Below are 22109 nucleotides of genomic sequence, written 5' to 3'. Positions count from 1 at the left end.
TGTCATGAGGAATATAGATAAAATTCAGATGAAAAGTATTATTTCCTGGCCTTATTATGATGAGTTATATTTGCATACTTGGAAATGGTGGAGAAGGGCATTTCACAGAAGGAAATAGAGACATAAAGGCAAAAAATTCTGATATGGTCAAGAAATAAAATGTGTCCACTTGGATGGGCTTTATTCTAGAGGCAGTTTAAAGCAGAGGAGAGAATTAATGTCTCTTGCAATACCTGTTTGCTACAGGATATAGGTTGGATTTGAATGGGGTGAAATTAAGCAGAGATTTAAAATTCATTGAAATAGTTTAGAGAAGGAATGAGATTGAGGAGGATAGTATGTATGGAACAAGGTATCAGAGTAAAGTCAACATGATTTGACAACAGACTACATTAATTCATTCATAAATATTTGGTATCTGCTCTGCAATTCTGGGAACACAACAGTGAATAAAACACATACTCTTTGCCCCTACAGAGTTTTTAGTCCAGTAGCAAAGTCAGATATTTACAATTCAGGATAATGCATACATATCTTTCTGTAGAGGAAGGGCAGTGTATCCTAGGAGTGAATGTACTGACCAAACTTGAAGCCTGACAAATGAGTAGCTCTTGACTAGGGAAAGTGAGTGAGGAGAAGTATGTTGCAGGTAACAAGAAACTCTTATGTCAGTGCAACTGAGAGAGATGGTGGAGCACTGTGGAACTGAATTCCTCATTCATTGTGGCTATATCTGGGATTGGAGAGGAGGCCAGGGCCAGATCATCGAAAGCCTTGACAACCCTAATGGAAGGTTTGGGCTTTATCCTGTAAGCAAAAGGAAGCCATGTTATGATTTTAAGCAGGGGAGGTTCAGGGTCAAATTTGCATGTTAGAAGGATTATTTTCATTAAGGGTGTTTTAGTTGTAAGTAAGAAACTTAAGCAAAAGACAAAAGTGATCCAGAGAAGTTCAGTATATGCAACGTAGTTACTGCAGTTGGACCTCAAAGGTCTGGAGCCAAAAATCATTACTGGTTAGTATCAGGTGCTCTTGCCTCCCTCTCCCTCACCACAAGGTGTCTTGTCTCTAGCTTCTGCTTCATTTTTCATTGTGTACTGACTTCGCTGCTTCTCTAACTGCAAAGTAACACATAGCCTCTTAGTTTTTCTCTTAATTCCAGATCCTTCGGAAAGAATCTAATGGGCCCATTAAAGTCAGTTGTCTCCTCTTGACCTAATCAGCTATGGCCAGGCAAGCCTATAGAATAAGATAACTGCTTCAAAACCTTCCTCACTCATAGTTAAGGGGTGTAGTAAGTTGTGGGCTGGGCAGATTTATCAGAATGAACCAACCTCAGAAGATCAATCTGGCCCCAGTAGGGCAGGAGAACTAGAGGCCCCCTTTTGGACAATATAGTAATCTAGGCAGTAGAAAATGTTGGCCTGGGTTAGAGTGGTGAGTACGAAGAGAATTAATTTTTGATAGATTAAAGATCAAATCTCCAGGACTGGATGTTAAGTTGGATATGGGAGGATAAAGAATCAAGGATAATGTCTATGTTTCTGGCTTGGATAACTGAGTGGATGATGGTAGTAATCCCTGAGCTAGAAGAACATAGGAGAAGCAGATTTGGTGGGAAATTCATTTTTGCACATGCAGAGTTTGAGGTAGCTTTAAGACATCTTAGTGGAGATATCTAATCATTGAACATATGCCCCTTAGAGCAGAGAAAAAATTGCTCAGTCATAGATAAATGCTTGAAAGCTAGTTTTAAGTGTTAACTGAAGTCAGGAGAGTAGATGAGATTGCCTGGGCAGGTATAGTTTAATGAGAGCCCTGAAGAGAATCATATTTGAGGACTGGCAGAGGATGGGGGTGGGAATGAGCCTATAAGGGTAAACAGAAGCAACAGAATGTAGGAGAATTCAGGAGTATGCAGCATTTTTTAGGAACACAAGGAAAGGGTGTTTCAGACAGGAGAATGTGATGAACAGTGCCAGATGCTCATGACCAGCATAGAAAGAATAAAGTTCTGTTGGTTTCAGAGCCAGGAGCTTGTTGATGATGACCTTGGTGAATGAGTTTAATGGAGGTAGTGAAAATGCAAGGAGGGTTGAGGACTCTATGGGACTGAAGAAATCAAAATAGCAAATACAGTGCTTGAAGAATTAAATTTGACAGTGAAATAGGGTTTTTAGGTGTGTGTATTTTTTTAATATCAAGATCTTAATCATATTTGAGTGCTAGGAGAAAGGGTAATAATTGAGCAAGATCAGGAGAGTTATTCAGAGCACTGTTAATCATAATATTGAAGAATAAGTATGTGGGCACCGATTTAGCTAAAGAAAGTTAAGGTATTAACTTACATTTTTTTTCTAGGAAGGGATAGATATTACGTAAAGTAGCATTGAAAGATTTAGAAGCGGGGGGACTATTTGAAGTAGATACTGTAGAAATATCCTTAGAGAAGATAGCTGAGTAGGGAAATCTAGTATTTTCTGCCTAGCTTAGATTGTAGGCCTTTACATTAAAAGCAGTACTAGTTTGCACCATTGAGTGAGTTAGTTATTCAGCAGCCTAGGTGTAGGCTCAGAAGGAGAAGACACTGGTTTGGTCCATACTCTGCTTTTTCAGGTTAGTGCATCAGGAGAGAGCAGAGCAAGGATATTGGCTTAGTGGTGGTCTAGTTAATTAATGAACCATAAAATATAAGCTGAGAAAGGAAAGAAGTAAAATACCATCAGAGGACTAATGGGAAGGTAAAGTTGTTAAAGGCCTGGGTGGTCCTTATGTACAGAGAATAAGTGAAAATAACTCAGTGTGAGAGACTTAGATGAAAGTGACACTAAAGAACAATGGATCTGTAGTTCCTGGGCTACAAACGAAATTGAGAGATTATAAATGAAACCATGAATTTACCTTCAAGGAAGGAAAATATATAGAGTGATAAGGTCTTCTTAGGTATGATGCCTATTTAGGAGTGGAAAGTAGGAAGAAAAGTTGCTTGCACAGTTTAAGCAATTTGCAGAGAAATTGAAGAGAGATTAAAGAGAAGTTGACTTGGCAGGTTACTGGATTGGGAAACTCCTAAGTGGCTTTCCAGAGGGTTCAAGAGATAGTGGAGCGTGAAAGGCAACTGTATAATTTGAAGAATAGCTGTGACTTGTTTGCAGTGTGTTTATTACTGATGAATAACATATATGTGATTTTTACCTTCTTAATATACTAAAATTTAAAAAAGATAACTTTGATTAGCTTCTTCATAAAAATTTATTAGCCATGTTCTGGCTCTCTGAAATGAAGTACACTAGTCATTTAATATCTTAATGCCTCAGGAGTATCATAATTATTGATTGTTACTCAGGGCTGTAATACTGCTGGGTAGTTTAGAGCCCTGTCAGGATCGCTTGTTCTTGTACTTAGTGGTCCAGCATGCTGTTTTTTTTAAGGCCTTCTTCCTCTATGCCATATAGTCATTTGACATTATTATTCAAGGATCTTTTTCCTGCAAAGCACTTCACTATGTTACTGTTTAAAATTATTAGAGGGCTCTTTAGGAAAAAATTAACACACCTAGTTGTCATTGTTGACATTTGTGAATCAGAAAATCCAAACCAGAAAAAAAAAAAACAAGCCGTTTTATCACTTCTTCCATTTGGCATGTTGGACACCTATATTATGTTTAAGTTATCTTCTAAGTTATTTGGTGAGCTTTTTCCATATGTGGGTTATTAAACTACTCCAGCAGGTCATAAAACTTTTTGGGGGGTTATGAGTGGGGAGAGGACTAAAGGAGGAACACTTAATATCTACTATCTGTGTTTTTAGTCTCTGGCCTTTGTAGCTGTGAATGTGTTGGTAGCTAAAAAAAAATACACATTTTTTATGGCACAAGCTTTAGTTCTTACCCAGTGAAGGGCAGCTTGAAGATGAGATAGAGCTTAAAATTGAGGCTGTTTCTGAATGATTGATGATAAATTTGTAACTGGACAATTAAACCTTTCTACTAATCTTGCAAGTCTTCAATTTAGATTTGTCTTATCTTGTTACCACAATCAAATGGAAATGCTTTTTTTCTCCCCATCTTGCTGAGCCCTCAGATTATGAAACATGGTATAACTTACTCTGAAATTCAGTGATTATTTTTATTCTGCTGGGAGCAGGTACATTTAATTACAGAAAGCTGTTTACCATGGAATCATTTTCTCCTAACACCTAGCACTTTAAAAAAATTCTGATCATAATTACATTGCTGACATGATAAACCAGTGGTTTATATGTGGAATTAACTAATATGAATAAAATTCTTTGTAAGATTCATCTGGGACACTTCTCATTTGCTATTACTAATTTGTGGTTTTAGGAAGTGTCTCTGGTAGTGGTTGAATGTGGTCAACATTTTCTTCTCATGTGAACCTGAGACTCACAGGACTTAACAGTAATTATTATTATTAGAAAATATTAGGCATTTGAATTTTTCTAATGTAATGAGATATTTTGTATGATCATTTTTTTTTTTTTGGATAGCAGAACAGGAAACCCAGGGCCACATTGTACAAAGGTGCCCTTAAAACTAGGTATTTTTTCTTGCATAAGAACTCATGAAGATTTTATAGGAATTTAAAAATATGACTTTCTTTGCTTTAAAATGAGTATCTTTTGAGTACGTTGGGAAATAGTATATTCTTACAAACTAGGTTACCCATTTCTAATGAACTGAATGTCATTGAAAAATTTTTCATTGCACTTTAGCACCAACATTAATCCAGATATAGTTTAGCAGCTCAGAGCCAGCTTTGTAATATTTTGAGATTTTTGCCATTTTGAATATTAAGTAATTTTAGAATCTTGGATACCGACCACTTGAAATGTTAATGATAATGGCATGCCCACATTGGGTTCCAAATTTAAGGTTTGTTATTATTTAAAAAGTAGCCAGAAGCATGTTATTGTATTGCTGAGGACACTGCTATAAAGCCCTTATATCTTTAATTAATAACTTGAATGTCTGAAATCTTGGACACTAGTTCTAAGGTTTAGTGATTTCACATGGCTACCACTATTTTTGTTAAAGGTACCCTTCTCAAAATATAGAAATTATGAAAGGATACCTCTCTTAGCATTATTACATGGTTAGAATGTAATAAACCTATTCAAGTAAGTTCAATTAAGAATTAAACCTATTTCAGGAATAGATCTTACAAAACCAGTTGTAGAAGTACAAACCAAGACTTCTTTCCCCCACCCCTTTTGTGCTAGGGGCTAGATTATGGAAAATATGAGAAATATGTAGGTGTAGAAAGTAGAATTGGTGGTGGCCCAAGCACCAGAGTTATCTCTTGGCTGGAATAATTTCTGCACTCATGGGTCACAAAAGAAAAATGCTAATTATGCTTATGCTTAAAGGATTTGCCCTTTAGTTTTTTACAGAGGACCTGTGGAAGTAGATCCTAACCTCTACTTTATGAAAGAATGCTTTCATAAAAGTAGGAAAAGGAAGAGTCTCAAAACTTAGAGGGACATTATTTCAGCCTTTAGGCTCATTGAAGCTCTTACTTTAATAAAAGTCTGAGTTTGATGAATTCTTATAAGATTCTAACTCTTCATACTGCAAACTTCATTATTTTAATATTTATGGTAGTGACATTTTGTCTTATACTTGTTTAGTTTTTAAACATCCAGCTATGCATGTCTTGCAGACAAATAAAATGAGAGAAATGACAATTAAAGTGGTACAGACAATTCTGCCCATCTTGGTGAACTTAAACCCTTGGAGATAGGAATCTGTTTTCTTACTTATTAGTTCCTTTGTGTCTCCCACAGGGGAAGCATCTCATGTTTAGTGTGACCCTAAATGTTTTTGTATGTTATAAATTTTCAGGAGTTGTTTTGAGACTGCCAGTTTTATGGGTTGTTTAGATGAATGGAATCTTGTACACACTGGAGTTAAGAGTCTAAACACAGTATGTAAAGCTAAAGTCAGAATTGCTCTTGAAAGTTCCTTAACTCATGAAAGACAATATAAAATCTTTTTGTACACACACACACACACACGCGCGTGCGCGCTTCTGAACATTAATTATTATATTTAAATTGGAGAATAATTAAGCTAGAGTAAAGGGCAAAAGAAAAGTATGCAGGTGTCTGTATGTTCATGCCATTTGACTTTGAAGATGGTGTATAAGTAGAGAATTTTGTTTTTCTTCCTGCCTGTTAGCTTTACTTCATTTTGTTTTAATAATTAGGTTCTTAATTCTCAAAACTTATTAGTAGTTTATTTTTGAGGATTATAGGAGCTTGTTGAGTTTTACCTTTCTGTAAGATAGCTTCTGGAGTTAGTTGGTTAAATTCTAAGTGTAACGTAAAATTGAGCTGAAATGACCAGGCAAGGAGGAAACAAAGGAGCCAAAAGTTTAATAGGTTGCAATCCTGGGCGATGTTCACCAGTCTGGTTAGTCACAGGCCAGAGAAGTCGCACCCTGTAGGGCAGGCAATGAGTTTATATAGAAGTTAGGGGGAGGGAGAGCATAGGTCTACAGTGGCATGAGGATTGGCTAGCCTAAGGCACGTGTCATTGGCCTTTACAGTAGACAAAGGTCTAGAAAGTTACTACTCCTTTTCCAGGTTGGGAGGGAGCAGCAGCCAGGGATTTTGGCACATTATCAGGCTGGAATCTGTTGTTCTCTTTCCCTTACTAGGCAGGGCTTCGGGGCTTTGCTGCCCTCTTTCCTTATCTGGTGAGGGCTGAGCTCGTCTGACATGCTCACCCCTCCCTCCGGTGCCACCAGCCTTACATTCCAGCCTTTTGGTTATAATGGGTGCTGACTCAATCTAGCTACTTCCGGCTGGGGAAGGGCAGTGTGGGCAGGGTTAAGGCTGGTGGGAGGCCAGAGGAGGCTTGGAGGGAAGGGGTGAGTACTGATGTACCAGCATCATCTTGTGCACCTCTACCGACCAACCTCTCTCTCAGTGGCCGGAGGTTCCAGCAGATATGTTGTCCTTGTCTTTGAGGACAGACATGATTACCCAGGCTTTGCCCCATACAGTACTGTTGTCTGGATAATGAGAGACAGACCAAGGCTCATTCATAGCAGGCAGCCTGGATGAAGGAATGGAAAGATGAGAATTGGGCAGCACAAGGGGGTATCTTTCCTCGGGGATTTGGTGGAGGGTCTGGTACCCACCCAGCAGATGCCGACTCCTCCTGGTCAGCCAGTTTGGAAATATCTTAACATTACAATGGCCCAATACAATTGGTCTCACTGCTGACAAGGTATCTTTTGAAAGTAGCATGTCCAGGGGACAAATTGGTGTAGTTGGAGCATACCCAATATGAAGCACTGTTTACAGACCCAGTTTGCCAGAGCCAGATGGGTCGTTGTGGTGTGAGTAAGGTGCAAATGGAGGGGCCCTGTCTCTCTAGACCTCCACCTGTCATGACTGGGCACTCATTTGAGTGTGGAGATGTGGTACCATGGGGAGTGTCCCAATAACTTAGCATCCATGGGAGTGGTAAGGATCACCATGTATGGTCCCATCCACCATGGTTGGAGGGACCGAGGTTGGAGTCCTTTAAGAAGGACATCTTCTGGCTGTAGAACTTCCGTGATTCCTGGATCCGAGGGGGAGGTGGGTTGAGGCAGGAACTGGTCTGTGTGTACCCTGAGGAGATGTCTTAGGAGTGAGAAATAAGGTAGGTAGGAGGCTAGAGGAGGTGGAGTTGTAGGCAGGCCTGTGTTTAGAAGGAAGGGTCTTCCATACATTAACTCAAAGGCACTTAGTCTGGTGGGTCCCCTAGGGGCAGCTCACAATCGGGTGAGAGCAACTGGGAGTAGGTCTGGCCAAGAGGTCTTTACATCTAAGGAGAGTTCAGTAAGTTGATCCTTGAGAAGGCCATTGGCCCTTTCCACCTTACCCAACAATTGAGGGTGATAGGGTATGTGTAGTTTCCAGGAGATATTTAGAGTCAGCCACCAGTTATGTGACCTTTGAGATGAAAGCTGGTCCATTGTCCGACTGGAGCAACATCGGGAGGCCAAAACGAGGGGTGATGTGTTCCACCAACGTCTTTGCCACCACCAATGCAGTCTCTGGACAGGTAGGAAAGGCCTAGATCCAACCTGAAAATGTATCAACCGTGACCAGTAAATATCTGAGCTTTTTGTGTCTAAGCATGTGGGTAAAATTAATCTGCCAATCCTGTCCAGGTAGCACTCCCCGCAGCTGGTGGAGGGCCGCATGGCATTCGAGGGCGCCTTGAGAAGAAACATGATGACAGGTGGTGCAAGCCATATGTACCTGGTTAGTGGTCTTTTGGAGCCCAGGTGGGGCAAAGATAGGGGAGAGAAACCTGTGTGTAGCCCCCGGACCAATATGGAGGAATTGGTAAACTGTAGATACGATTTCCCTGGCCTGAACCTGGGGAAGGGCTATCCTGTCCTTAAGATGTATCCATCCCTGTTGTCCAGCCATTCTACCCTGGTCTAAAAGTTGTTGTTTTTCCTCTTTGGAATAAGGAGTTATAGAGGGGGAGAGAAACAATACTGGGGAATAATCAGGACCCAAGGTCAGTTGTGGGGCAGTAGCATCGGCTAGAGCATTCCCTTTAGTGACTGGCTCAGTACCTGTCTGGTGTCCCTGGCAATGAACAACAGCCACCTCCTTGGGTTCCTGTAAGGCCTGTAGTAGGTGATGAATTGTTTTACCATTTACAATTGGGGTCCCTCGCATAGTGAGGAATCCCCTTTCCTTCCAGATTGCTGCATGGCTGTGTGCGATTAGGAAAGCATACTTTGAGTCGGTGTAAATGGTTACCCTAAGACCCGCCGTCAACTGTAAGGCTCAGGTGAGGGCTACTAGTTCTGCCTTTTGGGAGGTGGTCCCCATTGGGAGGGGAGCCGCCTCCACTATTTCTGAGGAGGAGGAAACTACCACATAGGCTGCCCACCTGCACCCATTTGAATCCCTGACTGAGCTTCCATCCACGAACAGACTTAAGTCTGGGTCAGTGAGGGGCGTGTCCTGAAGACCCTCGCACGGGAGTCAAAGGGTTTCCACCAGCACTGTACAGGAGTGGCTGGGCATGGTAGATGAACCAGTGGGAAGGAGGGCGGTTGGGTGTAATGGTGGTGACACCTGTAAAGTTAACAAGGTGTTCAATAAATAGGAGGTGAAATTCCTGCACTCATGATGGGCTGAGAGAGGGCAAAGATTTGTGGCCCAGAAGGTCCTGTAAACAATGAGAAGAGTATACAGTTATCACCTGTAGGAGGGTTAGTTTCAGAGCTTCTTTGGTGAGGCACACTGCCACTGCCAGGGCTCTAAGGCAGGGTTGCCACCCCTTAGCAGTTGTTTTGGCAGGAAAGCGACCAGTTAGTGTCCGGGTCCTACTGGCTGGACCAGCACCGCAGTTGCTGTTCCTGTCTTTTCTGTAGTATATGAGAGAAAAGGTTTGTTAGGGTTAGGCAGCATAAGCGGGGTTGAGGAGAGGAAGGCATTTTGCAGTTCTTCAAAAGCATGGGCCACTGCTGTAGGAGAGGTGAGTGGCCCAGAGGGCATTTCTTTGGCAGCATACAGAGGCTTAGCTAATAAGGCAAAGTTAGGGGGCCAGTGTTGGAAAACAGCCCAAGAAACAACAAGATCTCAGCTCCTGAGGTGGGTGGTAGAAGAGCTCTAATGGAGGCTGTCCGGTTCACCATGAGTGCTCTGGAAGAAGGAGTTAGGGCCACTCCAAGGTAGGTGATTTGTGGGGTGGATAACTGAGCTTTTGATGGAGAGGCTCTATATCCCCACTGAGCCAGGAAGTTTAGGAGGGAAGCTGTGTCTTGAACAGAGGCCTCTTTTGTGGGGCTACATAGGAGGAGATCATCGATATACTGGAGGAGAGTGCTGACTCCCATGTCATGATGGGACAGATCTTCCACCTGTGCCTTTCCGGAAAGGTGAGGACTGTCCGGGAAGCCTGGAGGGAGGACCGTCCAAGTTAGTTGTCCAGTTCGGTGGGTGTCTGGGTCCTCCCAGGTAAAGGGAAACAATAACTGGGAATCGGGGTGTAGAGGGATGGTGAAAAATGCATCCTTAAGGTCTAAAACTATAAAGCAGGAGGTGTCTGGGGGAACCTGAGACAAGAGAGTGTAACCATTAGGGAAGACTGGGTGAAGAGGGACTACAGCCTCATTGATTATCTGCAGGTCTTGAACAAGCCGGTAGGCCTCTGATGGCTTCTTGACTGGAAGGATGGGAGTGTTACAGAGAGAATTAGTCAGTACCAGAAGCCCTTGGGAAAGAAGATGGGTAATGATAGGTTGGATACCTTTGTGATAGGCTTGGGAAATAGGAAATTGGGGCCTAGAAGGAAAGGAGGATGGGTCCTTGAGGTGGATGAGGACCAGAGCATAATGGCTCACCACTACAGGAGTAGTGGTGTCCCAGACCATTGGGTTAACATCTGTCGATGGTACAGGAGAGTCCACAGAGGCCTCAGGGCCACAACTTTTACTGGCTAGGGCGATGAGGGAACTCAGTTGGGGATGACTAAGCAGCAGGGAGATCGAGGCACCAAGCTTGGATAGGAGATCCCTCCCTAACAAGGGGATGGAACAGGATGGGATGACTAGACATGAGTGGGTAAGAGGATGGCCCTCAAACATGCAGGCTACCAGACCTGTCTCCAGAGGCTTAGAGGGGATTCCTGTGACACCCACAACCGAGACCTGGGAAGGATGTAAACACCCATGAAAGGAAGGTAAAACAGAGTAGGTAGCCCCTGTGTCCACCAAAAAGGAGATGGACTTACCCGCTACCCACAGCATGGCCCTGGGTTCAGCAAGGGTGAGAGGGGTGTTCGAGTCCAGGCAGCTTCAGTCTTCGAGTAAGCCCAGCAGGTCTGGAGGGGAGTCCCTCAAGGGGTCCTGCCTCTCGCGAGACTGTTGCAGGAGGATGACCTCCAGCCGGTCACTCTACCTTCCAATGACCTTTCACTGCAAACCGGGAAGGGTTTAGTCAGCTTATCGGTCAGGTTGGGGCATTTCTTTGCCCAGTGACCTTCCTGGCCGCACTGGAAGCAAGATCCCAGAGGCTCATGAGCTCCAGACTGGTCTTTGGTGTGATGAGACCCCTGTTCTGCCAGTCGTAGGGCCGCCGCGAAGGTTTGGGTTGGGATGCTATCCTCCTCCCATGTTCTTCATCATGGGTATTAAAGACTTTAAAGGCCATGGTTACCAGGTCACAGAGTGGAGTCTGGGGCCCCTCCTCTGCCTTTTTTAACTTATGTCTTATGTGTGGGGCTGACTGGGTAATAAAATCAGTAGCTAACACCGTTGGCCCCAACAATGAGTTGGGGTGGGGCTGGTATTTATGGAGAGAGATTTGGTGAGCTGGTTAAGGAAATAGGCTGGGTTCTCATCAGGTCTCTGAGTAATCTCTCTCAGCTTATCATAATTAATAGCCTTTTGAGCCATCTTATTCATGCCTGCCAGTAAATACTGGAGCATTTGGTCCCGCTGAGTTCCCCCGTCTTTGGTATTATAGTCCCATTGGGGGTCCGTGAGAGGAACCACCTCCGTCCCAATTGGCTTGGCCTGATCTATGTTATGTGCCTTATGTCCACAATGTCGGGTGGCAGAGGTAACATGGTCATATTCTTCAGAGGTAAGAGTGGAGGTTAGGATAACATGTATTTCATGCCAGGTAAGTTCGTAGGCCCGAGTTAGGTAGTCAAACTCTTTGGTATAAACTGTGGGGTTACAGGAAAAAGAGCCCAGGCATTTCTCAACCTGGGATAAGTCTCCTAGGTAAAAAGGGACACAAACCTGGACAACCCCTTCTGCCTCCGCAACCTGTTGGAGAGGAGCTACTAGTTGGGCCTTTGTTTGGGGTGGCTGCTGGGCCTTGGATCTGATGATTGGAGGGCTAGACCAACTGGGCGCTAAGGGCAGCGTGGACACATAAGATGGTGGTGGGGTGGGAACAGGAAGTGAAGGACAAGATGGTGGCAATGCTGGAAGAGGAGGATATAAATGGGGAATGGCATGTGTGGGGAGGGGTGTAGGATCGGGAGAGAAAGGAGGCGGGTCTGTGCTGGGAGGAGTCTTGTCCATGGCTTCTGGAACCGGAGTGCAGGAGGAGCTTGTTCCAGTGGGGAAAGAGGGTGGTGAAAGTGGAAGGAGAGGGGGAGGGGGTGGCGTGGACACCGGAAGAGGAGAGGAGCAGGAAGACAGTGTGGCTGAGAATGAAGGACCTAAAGATGGCAGTGACGCATGTGAGGACAAAGGACTTAAAGATGGCAGCGACACGTGTGAGGACAAGGGACCTAAAGATGGTGACGCATGTGAGGACAAAGGACCTAAAGATGGCGGCGACACATGTTAGGACAAGGGACCTAAAGATGGTGGCAACGCAGGTGAGGACAAAGACCCTAACAATGGTGATGACACATGTGAGGACAAGGGACCTAAAGATGGTGGTGACACAGGTGAGGATAAAGAACCTAAAGATGGCAGCGACGTGAGGGGGAGGGGATTGCAGGCTGAGGGAGGCAGGCAACCGAAGTCCTCTGGTGGATCTGAAAAGGACAAAGGACTTGGCAGAGTAAGAGGCTGATAATCCTTAACTGGAGATCGGGCCAGGAGAACCTGGGTCATTGAACACTTAATGTAAACGTCTGGGTGGGAGCGCAATGTCCAAAAGGCCTGGACATATGGGTGTTCAGACCACTTCCCAGTTTGGTGACGGAAGTCAGGTTGGCGAGGAGGCTAAAATCAAAAGTCCCCTCCAGGGGCCAGTGAGAGTGATTGTCCAGAGGATACTGGGGCCAAGTCTGAGAAGAGAATCAGACCAGTTTCCATTTATGGGTCTCCTCCACTATATCTAGGGCCATCAGATTAAATATGAGACACTGCAGATAGGTCTGAGCCTTCAATTTAGAGGACTGGTGCCCCATGTCTGTTACCCATTTCCCGGAGCCCCTAAACTGGTGAGCCCAGCATCCCAAACTCACTCAGGTTAGGAGGAGACAGGGAAGTATCCTACTCTTCCCCGGAGATCTGGGAGCCCGGATGAGGACGTCTCCTCTATCCCAGGACCAGGACAGGCTTAATGCCCGGAGAACCTGGACATAGCTACGATTTCAAAGTTAACTGAACCAGGTGGAGACAGGACTGGGAAAATAGACCGGGGTAAAGGAGGGACTCACTGAATCACCGTCCTAGGTACTGAGAGTAGGCGGAGGTCCTGGACTGGGGAAGGAGGGGTGGGAGCTACCACTGGCCGGCTGGAGCCCTGTACCTTATCTCCTTCCCGGGTTTCAGCACCAGCTGTAAGGTAAAATCAAGCTGAAATGACCAGGCGAGGTGGCAACAAAGGAGCCAAAAGTTTAATAGGGCACAATCCCAGGCAATGTTTGCCTGTCTGGTTAGTCACAGGCCGGAGAAGTTGTGCCCCGCAGGGCAGGCAGTGAGTTTATATAGAAATTAGAGGGAGGGAGAGCATAGGTCTACAGTGGCACGAGGATTGGCTAGCCTAAGGCACGTGTCTTTGGCCTTTACAGTAAACAAAGGACTAGAAAGTTACTACTCCTTTTCCAGGTTGGGAGGGGGCAGCAGCCAAGGCTTTTGGCATGTCATCAGGCTAGAATCTGTTGGTTTCTTTCCCTTACTAGGCCGGGGTTGGGGGCTTTGCTGCCCCCTTTCCTTATTTGGTGAAGGCTAAGCTCATCTGACGTGTTCACCCCTCCCTCCGGTGCCTCCAGCCTTAAATTAAGGTTAGCCATTAAATGGATTTATGATACAACCTTGTTATATTATAGTTTTCATTATTTTCCTTTTCCATTGGTATTTCAATAATGTCACTTTTGAGAAGTCTTGCCTCTTAAAGTGAGCTGTCATTTTAAAGGTTAAAAAATATAAAGGGCTGAGAAAATCAGCCCAGAGAAGTTTCTTAGTGTGGATGGATTCTGCAGCATGTCATTCTGCTGCCTTGTTCATAACTGATTAGCCCAGGGCAGGCCTATGACCCAAGGCTAGTAGTCTATGAAGTGGCCCAGTATAAAAACTGAACATATAGCAATAATGGATTATACTAACCATCCACATATCTCTTTTTCTTCTATAAATTACTCCTTGAGAGGAGCAGCAGGATGAGTAAAAACAGATAGGCTACAAATCACCCCAGTGACTTACTGCCAGAATTACCTGATAATTAGAGCTGTCTTGAATTCTGACCTTTTTTACATTGACTCAGTTATTTTCTGTTGTCTGTGAGGCCTGGCTATATGGCTGCACTGAACTCATTCTTTTTTCCTTAAGTATTTTTTCAATAACTATTTAATTTGTCTCCACATTCGGTCTTGCCACTCGATGCATTTTATCAGTGGGCCAGCCTGAGAGCAGTTGAGTCTTGTTCCTTGTATAAGCATCAAAGAAATAAACCTTGAGTGAAAAAAACCTAATTCAATCATGTTTTTTCCTAATGTTTCCTAATGAAAGAAAACACTGATGGAGATAAAAGAACAACTTATTAAGTAACTTGTGACTTTAAAAAGATTCATGTTCTTATTTAACTTTTTTTTAGCAATTATTAATTTATAAATACAAAGAACTGACATGTTTTGGAAATCTGAAGATGTAGGAGACAGTTTTTGCTCTCAAAAAGACCACGATCTGGGAGTAAAATCTGCATATTTAAATATACAGCAGTGTAGTTTAAATGAGTTTTCTTTTTACTCACCTATTCTCACCTTTCCCCTCTTTACTGGACCCTTTCTTTTAGTAGGTAAATATGTTCAGATTGTCTCTATGTTATGTATGCTATGCTGTGTCATCTATGGTACATAACATATATAATATAATCATTCTCCCAGGACCATTTACCTTTCTTGATTAATTTTTTCTTTTGTTTTCTTTGTTAAACTTTTCCAAAGAAGTAGAAAATGCCCACTTAACTGCTTTCTAAAATCATATCCTATTCACACCTCAGCTCATTCCAGTCTAGCATCTCCTATCACTCTACTCAAATGGCTTATTTTATATTTCTGTACATTCAACACTATTGGACACTCTGTTCTTTAAAATACTTTTCCTTTAGCTTCTCCATTGTGATATTTTCTGTCTATATATGGCTGTATCTTCTCTGACTTTGTGGCTTATCTTCTCTAATTGCACATTAAATATGGGTGTCCACAAAGCTGAATCTTAGGGCTCTCTTTCCTTACTACTACACTCCTCTTGAGTAATATCATTCTCCCTCATTGTTTTAATAACATTGACAACTCTTAAATCTGTATTTTTTGCCCAGACTTCTCCTTTGAGGTCCCATTTTCTGTCTAGCTTCCAACTTTGATATTTCCATTTGGATGTCTCAAAGATACCTCAGACTCAATCTATTTATTACTACTTTTCTTCCATATACAATTCACCACCAATATTTGTTTTATTTTTGACTTCTAGTTATAAAATAAGGGGAATGTAATGTACAAAATATATATTAACATAGTCAATAATACTGTAATTTCATATGATGACACATGGTAACAACTTATGGGGGTCATTTTGTAATGTATAAAAATACTGAGTCATTATGATATACACATGAATCTAATATATTATATGTCAATTATAGTTCGATAAAAAGAAGTTGAGAATTAAAAATATATATACTTGTTGGTCTAAGTTCTAGGCAAAGATTTCTTAAACCAAAAGCAATTTCCATGAAGGAAAACACTGATAACTTGGACTTTATCAAAATAAACAATTTTTACTCTATAAAAAATATTGTTAAGAGCATGAAAAGACAAGACACAGACTGGGAGAAAATATTTGCAAATCATATGTTTGACAGGGAACATATAATCCAGAATATATAAAGAATTCTGTAAACTTAACAGTAGGAAATCAGACAGTCCAAATAAGAAATTGGCAAAAGAGTTAAACACACACTTCACCAAAGAGCATTACAGATGTCAAATAAGCACACGAAAGATGTTCAACATCACTAGCCATTAGAGAAATACAATTTAAAGCCATGATGAGATACTACACATGTACTAGAATGGTGAAAATAAAAAATACTGGCTTATACAATATTCATAAGGATGTGGAGGAACTAGATCTTTCATTCATTGCTGGTGGGAGTGCAGAATGGTAACACCACTCTATGAAAAAGCTTACCAGTTTCTCATAAAGCTAAACATGCAATTGCCATATCTTCTTTATACTTAAAGAAATGAACTCTTATTTTCATACAAAAACCTATACACAAAAGTTCACAGCTTTATTCATAACAGCCAATAGGTGACTGGATAACAAACTGCTGTACATTCACACAGTGGAATAATAATCATCAAGAAAAAGAACGAGTGATTGATATATCAACAACTTGGAGGACCTCAAGGATTGTGCTGGGAAAAGCCAGTCTCAAAATATTACATATTGTGTGACTCCATTTATGTAACATTTTTAAAAAGAAAACAAACAAACAAACTACAGTGATAGAAACAGATCATAGTTGCCATGGGGTAGAGTTAGCTGGAGGGCATGATTATCTAAGTGTGGGTAAAATTGTAACATTTCCAGAGTATCTCACCTGGCTTTGGTACACCTATATATTAACAGGCATTCAGATGTGGAAAGAAGTATGGCTTTAGTGCATTTGTATCTTTCCTTAGGGGTGGAGAAGGTCATCTCCATATCAATGGGTAATTACCTGGGCAACAGAGGGCTCATCTGTACCTCAGAGATGAAGGGGAGGGCTGGTTTTGCTGCTGCTTGAGCAGAAGAGAGAGATAGGCTGGACCGCAGTTTTGTAAGCAATAAACCTATTTTAAACTTTTTTTTCTTCCTTTGACTGATTTCGGTTTTTAGAGGTATTTTGTCCCGGGATTTCCTCTCCCTAACCTGAAATCTGTTATAATGGGTGCAACCTTTGGGAGTGCTACCCCAAGAAATGATGGGGAGAAGTGGCGCTCCCACTGAGGGACATGGGTGTACACTCATGTGGTTGTGGAGGCACCACTACTGCTACTGGCTGTGCCAACCCCAGCCTGTGGCCCGAGCCTACTGCTGCTGCTTCTGCTGCCAGCTGGAGCCTGGTCACAACTATGAAAAGGAACAGAGGTCCAGTACATCTTAATAGAGAAGTAACTGACTGCTGTATACCACGCCTTGTTGGCTACGGAGCCCATCACTGGAAAAACTCCGACCAAGGTAATAACCACCTATCCCATTGTAGGGTTGTTGAGAAACTGGACTCAAAGGCCATGGAGTGGTGTGGCACAGACACCTACTGTATATCGTGTGACTGGCCATTTACCTTTGGCATCCCCAGGGAATGATGAAGCAGATGTATTGGCCCAGGTGTGCTGGCTAGAAGGGATAGCCTGCCTCTGATGTGGCCCTGTGGCTGCATCAGCATTTGTTGTAAGTGGGGCTAAAGACAATGTGGGCTATAACCCATTGGTGGGTCTTGCCATTGACCTCTGGAGAAGTCAGCGGATCCCGGAAGGAGTGCCCTACACATTGTGCAGATCAGCAAACCACCAAGAGGGGCCTAGAGCATCTCTTTGCAGCCTATGGCCAGTTGCCAGTGATTGAGAGTGATCAAGGCAACCACTTTATTGGACGTGCATTGCAAGGATGGGTGCAGTAATTAGGAATAAAACGGACATGGCCTTGAACATTTCAACACATAGATCAGTGATGGCTGGCTCTTCTGGCACTTTGGGGAAAAGACCTGGAAGCTGGCCACTTGTGTATTCCTGGAATAACAGAAAAGTGGCCCTCCTCCACAATCACCTTATTTGCTTCTAGAGTCCTTGTGTCCTGGCTGCACCTCCTGGCTGCAGCTGCTGCATGATGGCTAAAATGGATGAGCTTTGGACTTAATTTGCATGGAACTTTGAACCTAGCTGAATCATCTGGCTTGAGAATTATCATGATTGTGTTGCTATTGTCAAAAAAAATGCTTAAAGAGAGGCTTGACTTTGTCTAATGCTTGGTAAAATTTTGTGAGCAATCTAGCATAGTTGTTAGGAATGAGTAAACAAGTGTAGAAACATATTTTGTGCTTAGTGATAGATTGTGCTGTAAAGTACATTTACTCAATCTGCATAGGCTGACTCCTCTGGTTTGAGGATTATCAAGATTCTATTGCTGTTGCTGTTAGAGTGGTTTGGTGATGTAGGGAAGTCAGAGGACAAAATGAGGAAGGAATTCATTAAAGTAAGAGTGTTAGGGAATGACAGAATAGAATAATAAAGGAAGTTCATTGAACAGCTACTCAGCATGGGGTACAACCCCTGCTAACTCCTTAAGCCAGGGTCTTCTGGTATCCAGCCTCGGCTTGGATCTGCATGGTGTGGGAACTGAATTCTTACTACCCCAGGCTTTGGGGGAATCACAGAGCACTAGATGGAGTCAGATTATGTTCTCAGAACTTCCTATAGGTAAAGAAGGGAGACTTTCAGGTAGGTTACTGAAGAACATGACTGTAAGCTGCAGTTCCTGGTCACTCAGGTGATGGTAATTTGCAAGCCCAGGTCTGAGATCTCAGCAGCCCATCCATTCTTGTCTGAGATAGGATAGAGTGAAGGTTAAAGCAAGAATTCAGAGGATTAGAATGACAAAGCAAAGTAATAAAACACTTATTACTGGAAAGGCTCAGAGACCATGTGTTTAAGTGAGAAGTTAATATAAGGCAAAAAGAGCACACTTTGAGAAAGGTAACTGTGGGCTGCCCTAGAGAAGAGGCACCCCTGAAAGACTGGGAAAAGATTAAAAGGATATGCACCTAGAAAGTGCAGGCGACCCCACAGAGAGGAATGCCCCCTGAAAGATTGAAAAGAGAGAGTTTAAAGTTAAAAGGTTATGCACATGAAAAGTGCGGGTGACCTCAGGGGGAGGAGTGCCCCCTGAAAGGGTGAAAATAGAGAGTTTAAAGTTAAAAGTTACACACTTAGAAAGTGTGGGTGACCTCAGAGAGAGGCACTCTAAAAGGCAGGGAAAAGTTTAATATACACACCTAGAAAGTGTGGGCAACCCCAGAGAGAGGAATGCCCCAAAAAGCTGGGGATTCCCCCTTTTAAGGATTCTTTAGGAATGTGATTAAGGACTTGGAGTTCAGACATGTTAAGTGGTTTTTGAATATTTAGAATTAACTTAACAGAAGGAACTTCCTGCTGTGATTTCTCCCTGGGATAACCAGCATCTTGGTCTGGAAGCATATCAAACAGCTTGCCTGCCCAGCCCCAAAGGTGGGCTGAGTTATTGTCTTTTTGCTAAAGAATAAGTTAAGAATCTTACATTTTTAACTTCCTGGGTATTAAAATACAATCTTTAAGATGGAATGCTTCCTCCCTTATGGCTAGGCCTGCATGCTAAATTAGTTGCCTAGTTTATAAACTACTTAATTAGGGCTGGAAGGAGAAAAAAACAGCATATAGGTAAAGGTAAAGACTTAAGCTGCACCTGCATGATAAACACAATAAAGACATGGGCTATAGGGAGGTACCTTCCTTTATCTGGGAAATATTCAAACATTCCAGGCCAAGTTACTCTTGGCTTTTTGAGCTTTAATTGATTAACTCTGGGTCTTTTTAGTGGACTTTGGCCTTTTTCTCTTTCCACCCCACTCATATCTATTTGCCTGCCTAACATTGCTATTGTAAGTTATTAGGTTGGAAGATAGGGAACAAGTAGATTGTAAGGTGAGGTTTCTAGAGGGGTGGGCTGTGGGTAAAATTGTAACATTGTCACAATATCTTCCCTGGCTTTAGTACACCTGCATATCAATAGTTATTCAGTGGTGGAAAGTGTGGCTTTAGTTCATTTGCATCATTCCTCACAGGTGTAGAGAGGTTCATCTCCAGATCAATGGGTAATTATCATGGTAACTGATGGCTTATCTGTACCTGGGTGATGAGGGGAGGGCCAGTTTTTTATTTCTGCTGGAGCAGGAAAGAGAAATGGCTCAGACTGCAGTTTGTGAGTGCTAAATGGATTTTAAACTTTCTTTCTCCCTTTGATTTCGGTTTTTAGAGGTATTTTGACCTGATATTTCCTCTCCCTGGTCTTACAGTGATAAATTTACAAAGAACAGGGGATTTCTCAAGATGGCAGCATGAGTAGGGTGGTGGAAATCTCCTCCCAAAAACACATATTTTGAAAATACAGAAAATACAACTATTCCTAAAAGACGAGAAGATACAGTACAACAGCTGGGCTATATCTACATCTGCAAGAACTCAGCATCTCATAAAAAGGGTACAAAGCTGTGACCCAGCAGGACCTGAGCAGTTCCCCCACCACAGCTCACCGGTGGAAGGAAAAGAATCAGAGTAGGGAGGGAGTGGAAGCACAAGATGGCTAAATAACCAGCCCTAGTAATCTACACTGGGAGCACAGACACACAGTGCATGGTCTTAAAGGGACAAGCATTTAACAGGTGGACAAAATCGTCCTGGCACACTCAGCCCAACAGGTTGGGAATTTTAAGGAACTTCAGGTGCCCTAACCCCCCAGGTGGGAATGCAGCTCCAAAGCCCCTCATGGTGATAAGCAGCCTGCCATTCATTGCCCCCCACTGGTGCTGCAAGCAAACAGACTGACCTGCCATTACTGGGGGCCAGCTGGGGAGCAGCCTCACCCACAGCAACCACACAGTCTTCTACCAGCGTGCAGATAACGGGGCCAGACCCAGAGGTCTTTGCACGGCACAGGCAGAGCAGGCCGGCACAAAGTCCGTAATGCATGAACGGGTGCCATTCTCGCAGGAAAACACACGCTGCTCACCTGAGACCCCTGCCAGTGCTCTAGGCTATCCAGAGGGGTGTCCCACCCACAGAAGCTCAGGAATAACCCAGACACTGCTCCCTATGTGCAGTTAATGGACACAGGCAGCAGAGAATGCAAGGCAACTAGCAAGCAGAAAGGGACTTTGTTCTCCCAGCTGACCAATGTGCCACTTGCCAGCAATCACTTATATCACCATGAAAATGTAGAAGAACCTGGTCCAGTCCAAAATCACTCAAACGCCAGAGAGAAGGCCTGGTGAGATTGATATAACCAATCTTTATGAAAAGGAATTCAAAGTAAGTTATAACCATGCTCATGAAGCTCTAGAGAAATGTGCAAGAGTTAAGGGATGAATTCTTGGAGGAGATTACAGAAGTGAAACAAACAATGGAAGGACTTAAGACCAGACTGGATGAGGTGGAAGAGACTGTTAATGGAATAGAAATCAGAGAACAGGAATACAGAGAAGCTGAGGCAGAGAGAGATAAAATGATCTCTAGGAATGATAGTAATGAAAGAATATTAAGAGAACTGCATGACCAATCCAAATGGAACAGTGTTTGCATTATAGGGGTACCAGAAGAACAAGAGAGAAAAAAAGGGATAGAAAGTGTCTTTGAAGAAATAATTGCTGAAAACTTCCCCAAGCTGGGGAAGGAAATAGTCTCTCAGACCATGGAAGCCCACAGTTCTCCCAGCACAAGGGACCCAAGGAAGACAACACCAAGACACATAATAACTAAAATGACAAAGATCAAGGGCAAGAACAGGGTATACAAGCAGCCAGAGAGAAAAAAGATTACCTACAAAGGAAAACCCATCAGGCTATCATCAGACTTCTCAACAGAAGCCTTACGGCCAGAAGAGAGTGGCATGATATATTTAATGCAATGAAACAGAAGGGCCTTGAACCAAGAATACTGTATCCAGCAAGATTATCATTTAAATGTGAAGGAGGGATTAAACAATTCCCAGATAAGCAAAGTAAAGGGAATTTACTTCCCACAAATCACCTCTACAGTTATTCTAAAGGGACTGCTCTAAGATGGAAGTACTCCTAAGGCTAAATAGATGTTACCAGAGAAAATAAAATCACAACAAAGAAAGCAGACCAACCAAATACTAACTAAAGGCAAAAAATAAAATCAGCTATCCACAAAAGCAGTCAAGGGAAACACAAAAGAGTACAGAATAAAACACCTAACATAAAAAGAATGGAGGAGGAAGGATAAGAAGGGAGAGAAATAAAGAATCATCACACTGTGTTTGTAATAGTTTAATAAGAGAGTTAAGTTAGATGGTTAGATAGTAAGGAAGCTACCCTTGAACCTTTGGTAACCATGA

At 42.8% G+C, this 22109-nt stretch overlaps 1 protein-coding gene across 7 annotated transcripts in view; it reads left to right on the top strand.

Moving 5' to 3' along the window:
- Positions 1-22109, top strand: part of MAPK8 (mitogen-activated protein kinase 8) — a 158953-nt gene that overhangs the window by 80006 nt on the left and 56838 nt on the right. The window contains exon 1 of one of the 7 annotated variants that reach the window (XM_036999253.2): positions 17056-17180. The exons of the other annotated variants lie outside the window; for them this stretch is intronic. The gene's annotated coding sequence lies outside the window, so the exon portion shown is untranslated. Of the gene's footprint in view, positions 1-17055; positions 17181-22109 lie in introns of those variants that run through there. 7 annotated transcript variants of the gene reach the window in all.

This window comes from Manis javanica, chromosome 7, assembly GCF_040802235.1.
Source record: "Manis javanica isolate MJ-LG chromosome 7, MJ_LKY, whole genome shotgun sequence".
NCBI classification, from domain to species: Eukaryota; Metazoa; Chordata; class Mammalia; order Pholidota; family Manidae; genus Manis; species Manis javanica.
Note: the sequence above shows the minus strand (reverse complement) of the source record. Positions and strands in the feature narration are given on the sequence as shown.